The sequence below is a fragment of the Cetorhinus maximus genome, chromosome 23, assembly GCF_964194155.1.
Source record: "Cetorhinus maximus chromosome 23, sCetMax3.hap1.1, whole genome shotgun sequence".
NCBI classification, from domain to species: Eukaryota; Metazoa; Chordata; class Chondrichthyes; order Lamniformes; family Cetorhinidae; genus Cetorhinus; species Cetorhinus maximus.
The window spans coordinates 20,552,819-20,561,060 of NC_135901.1; the positions used below are offsets into that span (position 1 = coordinate 20,552,819).

Below are 8,242 nucleotides of genomic sequence, written 5' to 3' on the forward strand. Positions count from 1 at the left end.
TCTCTCCAATCTTCTCTCATGCCTTCTCAGAGCTTATCTTTTCCATAAAACCTGTCCTCTCTCACTATTCCCATCAAACTACAGATCACCCAACTTCCCCATGTTCGCTGATATTGTTAACAGTTCTCTCTCTTCAGGTACTGCCCTTCATTCCTTTCATCACCCACTCCTCCATGATACAAACCCTTGACCCCAATACCCTTGCAAAATACCGCCCCATCTCTAACCACCCTTTCCTTTCCAAAGTCCTTGTCGCCTCTTAAATCCATGCACATTTTCTCCAGAACTCCATGTTTGAATCCTTTCAATGAGATTTCTGCACCTGTCACAATATCAAAACAGCTCTTACTGAAGTCACAAATTACATTCTGGTTACATCTAATTATAGCCAGAGAATCACCTACAGTAACTGATTATTTAATTTACATTTTTACATACTGACTCTCTGGGTAAGTGATTAGATGTCACTGAACTTTGACATAAAACTCTTCCATTATCACTCTCACTGTGACTGTATCTTGCAGGCCAAGTCCTTTTAACTACAGCAGCTCTTCTGGATTTGATCAACAGGGAAAAGTGAAGACATGACAGTCCACAACCCAAGCTCACCACTAATTGATAATTTCCATTTAAATACAAAGCATAGCTGAACATCTGTGTATTGCTCTGTTATAGACTTATTGAAACAGATTCTTTGCCAAGATTGGCCAACAGCTCCATTATTGAAGGATGTGGATGATAGGAGATGGATCTTGGTCTTTCTTATTTTGCAATCCTGATGCCAGTAGAATCTCATCTTTACTTCCCCAGATTCAGATAAAGATCTGAAAAAGGGTCATATGGACTCGAAACGTTAACTGTTTCTCTCTCCACAGATGCTGCCAGGCCTGCTGAGTTTTTCCAGCATTCTCTGTTTTTATTTCAGATTTCCAACATCCGCAGCGACTGATTTTATTTTAATGATTAACTGGGACTTAGCCTCTAATGCCGTCTGAATTACCCACAATCCCGTGCGCATCAGACACCGCTCTATCTGCCACGGGTTGGCCGGGTGGGTCGCGCATGCTCGGAGGGTCCTGGTCTCTTTCAGGTTGTTCCCGGAGAGAAGCCGGAAGCGGCGGATAGTGAGAGTGGAGAATGTTCATTGTTTAATATTCGGCTCTGGGGCCGCACTCGGGATTTGTAAACCCCCGTTCCTGACAGTGACCTCTCACCAGACAGCTCACAATGCCCGGCTGATTGACGGCAGCTTCGGACCAATAGGAAGAGAGGGGCGTGACTATAGGACCGAGCGAAGCAGTTTGTCCTCCAACCAATCAGAGTGATGGAGAGGCGGGGCTAGGCTGTGAATGATGCATGCGCAGTACTGAAACCGGAGCTGGATGAAGGAGCGGTCGAGCTCAGATCACAAAGGGTGGGAAATGAATTCGGGGGCTGGAGATTGTGCACCGGGGGGAGCCTGGAAACCGCGCGCGAGCTCAGAGGGCGGCTGGAGATGGTGAACCGGGGGGAGCCTGGAAACCGCGCGCGAGCTCAGAAGGCTCTGTGGCCTAGTGGTAATGTCACTGGGCTAGAAATCCAGTTATCCTGGTCTGAGGATATGGGTTCGAATAGTAGCTGGTGGACTTTAAATTCAGTGACTAAATCAGTCATAGTGACCATAAAACTATCATCGATTGTGGTGAACCCCATCTGATTCACTAATGTCCCTTTAGGGAAGGAAACCTGCCGTTCTTACCAAGTCTGGTCTACATATGACTCCAGACCCACAGTGATGTGGTTCATTCTGAAACAGTCAAGCCCAGAAGGTAAAAAAAAGCAGTTTGGACTAATACTCTTAATTCCCAGTTTTTAACTGCTGTTCCATTCTAAGTTATACAAGGCTATTTCCGACCAGTATTCTTATTTCCCAGGTTTTACTGTTTTTTTCCTCCTGAGAAGTCACACAATTCAAGGGCAATGAGGGATGGGCAACGCCCACATCCTAATATAGAATAAAAAAACAAATGATGAGTGCATAACTGGAGACCCTGATGACTGGCCTGTCTTACTGCAGGCAATTGCCTGTCACCATCTTGGGAGGGAAGGAGGTGGGGGGAGGTGAATGGCTGGCGATATTGGTGAGGGAATTGTCATTTGTGGGAGAGAATTCCAAACGTTTCCCAGCCTTTGTGTCAACAATTGTTACCTCATTTCACTCTGGAAGACCTGGCTACAATTTTTAGACTATTTCCTTTGACCTAGACTCCCCAGTCAGCAGAAATAATTTCTCTCAATTTTGGATTAAATCACCCTTTAATTTTCTAAATTCCAGGAAACAATCTGAGTTTCAGTCATCTCTCCTGATAATTTAATTTCAGGTATCACGATGACTGGAAAAGCATCTGGATACACAAGCCCTGGTCAGACCACACCTGGAGAACTGTGTTCAGTTCTGGAAAGGATATATTGCCCTTGGAGAGAGTGCAGCACAGATTTACCTGAATGATACCTGGACTCCAAGAGCTAAGTTGTTAGGAGAGATGACACAAGCGTATGTTGTATTTCCTGGAATTAAGAATAAGGGGTGATTTGATCAAAGTTAAGATATTAGTTGGAACTGATTGGGTCGATAAAGAGACATGATTTCCACTGGTTGGGGAATCTGGGACTGGCCATAGTGTAAACATGAGAGCCAGACCTTTCAGGAGTGAAGTTAGCAAACACTTCTACACACAAAGGGAGGTAGAAGTTAGGAACTCTGTTCCACAAACAGCAGTTGATGCGAGATCAATGTTAATGTTAAATCTGACATTGAACGATCTTTGTTAACTAAAGCTATGAATGGATACGGGGCAAAGGCGGGTGTATAGTCAGATCACAGATCAGCTATGATTTCATTGCATGGTGGAACAGACTCAAGGGGATAAATGACCAAATCCTAGAATCAAAGAAACTTACAGCACAGAAAGAGGCCATTCAACCCTTTGTCCTTGTGCTGTCTATTTGAAAGAGCAGTCATGTTTCGTCCCTCACACCCACTTTCTGTTTGTAATCATTAAGTTCTTCATTATCAAATACCTGTCAACTCCCTGTTAAAAGTTCCTTATAGAATCAGATTCCACCACCCTTTGAGGTAGAGAGTTACCAATCCTGACAACTCTCTGCTGATGCAGAAACTGCTGAACTTGATGTTGAGTCTGGATGGTTGTAAAGTGTCGAATCAAAAGATGAGCTGCTGTTCCTTGAGCTCCCATTGAGCTTCATTACAACAGTTCAGGGGGTCAAGGACAGAGAGGTCAGAGTGGGAGTGGGGCAGAGAATTAAAATGACAAGTGACCAGAAGCTCAGGGTCAAGCTCACAGACTGAACAGAGGTTGTTCCACAAAGTGATCACCCAATCTGTGTTTGATCTTCCTAACGTAGAGCAGGCCACATGGTCAGCACTGAATACAGTAACTAAACTGAAAAAAATTACAAGCAAATCACTTTTTTATAGGCCGAAGAAAGATACTTCATTTGAAGGGTAAGGGTTACAAAGTAAAATAAGCCAATTTCCCGAATATTAAACCTCCAGTCCAGTTACAAAGGTTATTAACATCAGCAGAAACAAACCCAAACTATCAGAATTAACATGGTCCAGTCCTGGATGTGATGAACAACAGAATCCAACCCCTGGAGTCACTGCTGAACTCGCTGGTGTGTCAGCCGGTTGGCTGATGGATTAGATCCCTTCTCACACGTGGAGCAGGTGTCCGGCCTCTCCCCAGTGTGAACTCGTTGCTGTGTGTCTTGGAGCTGTTGGTTTTCCCCATGCACCAGCTGCTTTTGTCTTTCCAGGTGGTGGGGGTCAGGAGTTTGGGGGATTCTATCAAAATTCTGGTTGAATTGCAGATCTATGAAATCCATCTCCTTTTCCCCTACTCCACCTCTCACTCTCTCTTCTCCCATGGAGGCCAGAGTCTTGTGTAGGCCCAGACCGGGTGGCAGCTTCCTTTCTGTGAATTACATTAGTGAACCAGTTGGGTTTTTAATGACAATCCAGCAGTTTTCATGGTTACTTTTTCCTTGTGCCGGCCCCACAAATGACCAGATTCATTCAGCTCAATTTCACAACCTGCCTTTGTGTTTTTGTCGGTTCTCTTTCACAGTTCTTTGTTTCTATTTTAAGCTCAGTTTACAGAGTATTAGAAGGATTTGCAGTCGGGAATCAAAATCACATCAAACTTTGCCAGAGTTGCTTGATTGATCAGGACCTGAATATCACCATCCTTAGAAAATGGAAGCAAAAAGAACCGCTCACACCAGGGAGAAACCCTGGAAATGTGGGGACTGTGGGAAGAGATTAAGGTCCCCGTCTGATCTAGAAACTCATCGACGCAGTCACATCAGGGAGAGGCCATTCATCTGCTCCATGTGTGGGAAGGAATTCACTCAGTTAATCGGTCTTCAGACACACCAACGACTTCATGCAGGGGAGAGGCCATTCACCTGCTCCGTGTGTGGAAACGGATTCACTCGCTCACCCTATCAAGTTCACACCAACAAAAGAGAGTTTCAATGCCCCAACTGTGAAAAGCGCTTTAAAAACCCATACACACTGAGGCAGCACCAGCACATTCACACCAAGTACGCACTGTTCAGCTGCTCACAGTGTGGGAAGAAGTTCAGTACATCACCCCACCTGCTGACACACCAGCGAGTTCACACTGATGAGAAACCTTTTAAATGTTCAGACTGTGGGAAGTGCTTCAAAAGTTCCATGGATCTGCAATACCATCAACGTATTCACACTGATGAGACCGTTCAGGGGCTCTCACTGTGGGACTGGGTTCAGGCAACCATCTCATCTCACTGCACACCAGCGCACTCACACTGGGGAGAGGCCGTTCACCTGCTCTTAGTGTGGGAAGAGATTCACTCAGTCATCCAACCTGCTGACACACGAGCAAATTCACACTGGGGAGAGACCGTTCTCCTGCTCCAAGTGTGGGAAGGAATTTGCTCGCTTATTCCACCTGCAGACACACCAGCGAGTTCACAAGTGATGACAGGGGTTGGATTCTGCTATTGTTGCTTCTGTTCATCACATCCTGGACTGAATCATGTTCATTCAGACAGTTGAGGTTGATCTTAATGTCAGTTGCCCAGTTTCGACTTGGCGTGTGAATCATGTGTGAATAGACCATCATGTCTGCAAACCTCGTTTTCAATGTAAATCACTCAGAAACTGTCTTGAACTAAAGATGAGCAATAAACAGATCACAGTGCAGTCCTGCAGCTCTATATTGATGGGAGAAAGTCTGTTCTGTAACTCGAGGATGAGGCTCAGTAAGCTCTGAGTGTTTGTAATTACAAGTAGGCTCGAGCTATTTGAGAGACAGGCTGTTCAAAGCTGTTAACGTCAGATATTGAAGGAATTATTCTGAAAGTAAACTCACCAATTGATAACCTCAGGCTCTGCTCCCTGCTGTAATTAATACTCAGCATCCATTCATGCTGATTTACAGTGAATCACTGAATATCCTGTGGAGTCTTTGTTCCTTGTTTTGTGAAATAGCTCTCCCCATTAGTGCTGAACTACTGGATAACTCTGATCACATTTAGACACGTCTAGAAAGGGTCTGTGTGCCCACATTTCACTGATTTGAAAACAATAAACAATGTTCTTGGCCTGACTTGTAGTCTGGTATCCAGGTGATTTGTGAAGAAAGATTTAATTCACCCACTCAGCAGCTTGAGGGGAACCAGACCAAAGCTTAACGGACATAAGAAATAGGAGCAGGAAGAGGCCATTCGGCCCATCAAGCCTGCTCTGCTATTCGATACAATCATGGTTGATCTTCTACCTCAGATCCACACTCCCCACAAACCTTAATTCCCCTTGTACCCAAAACTCTATCGACCTCTGTTTTAAATATAACTGAGAGCCACGGCTCCCTGGGGTAGAAAGTTCCAATGATTCACAACTCAGTGAAGAAATTCCTCCTCATCTCAGTTCTAAATGATTCCCCTTGTTCTAGATTCTCCAGACGGGAAACATTTTCTCAGCATCTACCCTGTCAGGCCATTTAAGAATGTTTCAGTTAGGTCACCTCTCGATCTTCCAAACTCCATTCAATATAGGCCTAGTCTGCTCGATCTCTCCTCATCGGACAATCTCATCATCCCAGGAACCAGTCTGGTGAATATTGGTTTCACTCCCTCTAGGGCAAGTATGTCCTTCCTTAGGTAAGGAGACTTAAACTGCACACAGTACTCCAGGTGATGCCTCACCAGCGCTCTGTATAATTGTAGTAAGACATCTTTACTCTTATACTCCAATCCCTTTGCAATAAAATCTAACAGGCCATTTACCATTTGCTTGCTGTACCTGTGTGTTAACGTTCTGTGATTCATGTACAAGAACAGCCAGGTCCCTCTGAATGCAAATATTTCCCAGTCTCTCACCATTCGAAAAATATTCTCTTTTATTATTCCTACCAAAGTGGATAACTTCACACTTCATCATGTTGTATTCCATCTGCCATGTTCTTACCCAACCTGTCTATATCCCTCTGCAGCCTCTTTGTGTCCTCCTTAGCACTTACTTTCCCACCCAACATTGTATCATCAGAAAACCTGGATATGTTACACTCAGTCCCCTCATCTAAGTCATTGATATCGATTGTAAATAGCTGAGGCACAACTACAGATCCTTGTGGTACCTGCTAGTCACAGCCTGCCAACCTGAAAATGTCCCGTTTATTCCTACTCTCTGTTTTCTGACCATTAACCAATCCTCAGTCCATGCTGACATACCCCCAAACACCAGACCGAATTTTGTGTAATGACCTCCTGTGTGGCCCCTTATCAAATGCTTTTTGAAAATCCAAATCTATATACTGATACCCTCATTATCCTCCTTACTTATTACATTTTCAAAAAGCTCTGAACAGATTTGTCAAACATGATCTCCCTTTCATAAATCCATATTGGCTCTGCTCCATCAGTTAATGATTTTCTAAATGCCCTGTTAACACATCCCTCATGATAGTTTCCTACATTTTGCCAATTGCTGATGTTAGACTGACTGATCACTAGTTCCCCATTTTCGCTCTTCCTCCTTTTCAGCAAAGTGAGATGATGTTTGCTACCAAGGCTAGGAGAGACACTCTGGAAGGCATGGGGAGCTGGGACTTGTCCATGAGAGTAACCAAAGGTCTAGGTCCTGAAATAATCCAGAGTGATGATGTGTTAGTCGTGGCTCAGTGGTTGCATTTTCATGTCTGAATCAGGAGGTTGTGGGTTCAAATCCACATCCAGAAAGATGAGCATAAAATTCAGGCTGACATTCCACTGCAGTACTGAGGGAGCACTGCACTGTCAGAGACAGACTGTCAGAGATGGCACAGAGACAGAATGGACGGGTATAAGAGATCCATTGACACTATTTCAAAGAGCCGGGGTTTCTCCTAGAAGTCTTGGTCAATATTTATCCCTCAATCAACATCACTGAAACAGATTATCTGGGTATTATTAATTTGTTGTCTATGGGATCATGCTGTGCATAAATTAGCTGCTGTATTGCCTGCATTACGACATTGACAACACTTCAAAGGAATTTTATTGGCTGTAAAATGCTTTGGGACATCCTGATGTCATGCAAGGCTCTGCAGAAATACAAATCTTACTTTAACAGAGGAGAAAAGGCCCAGAAATGGAACAGTTGAGAACAGGATTTCAATTTGTCTCCTCTTATCCTGGAGAAAACAAATACTCCACACATTATGTGTTTGACACCAAGCTGATTTATTTGACATTTAACCAGAATATTAAACTCCAGCCCTGTTACAGGGATTATTAACATCAGGAGGAATAAACTCCAAGAGCTGGATTTTCAAAGAGGGTTGAGAACCTGACACTGGATGAATTCTGGGTCCGGACTCTGCACCTGAACTGCATTGCTCTTGCAACACTATTTTTAAGTGTAAATGAGCTGTTTTGACAGGGGGTGAGCTCAGCATCCAACCTGAGACACCAAGTGCCTCCGGGGGGAGGGAGCTTCCTGTCTGATGCCAGCAGCAAAGGCAGATGGCAGCCATTTTGAGGTTTGCTGCTGCTTTGCCGAGGGGAGCTGGCAGCTCATGAAATGACCAGGACAATAAAGACAACACAAGTGCGCACTGACATCAAGTTGAGGTATAGCGCTCGAACCAGAACAAGTCTACTCCTCAAATTTTACAAACAGAAAATGAAAATTAACTTCCTTTTGACTCACGGT

General features: G+C 44.2%; 3 protein-coding genes across 4 annotated transcripts in view; all 3 read right to left on the reverse strand.

Moving 5' to 3' along the window:
- The window catches only part of LOC144697059 (uncharacterized), a 395,607-nt gene that overhangs the window by 297,225 nt on the left and 90,140 nt on the right, over positions 1–8,242 (reverse strand). The window lies entirely within an intron of this gene.
- LOC144697310 (uncharacterized) overlaps positions 1–8,242 on the reverse strand; it is a 273,200-nt gene that overhangs the window by 173,359 nt on the left and 91,599 nt on the right. The window lies entirely within an intron of this gene.
- The window catches only part of LOC144698416 (uncharacterized), a 236,909-nt gene that overhangs the window by 138,495 nt on the left and 90,172 nt on the right, over positions 1–8,242 (reverse strand).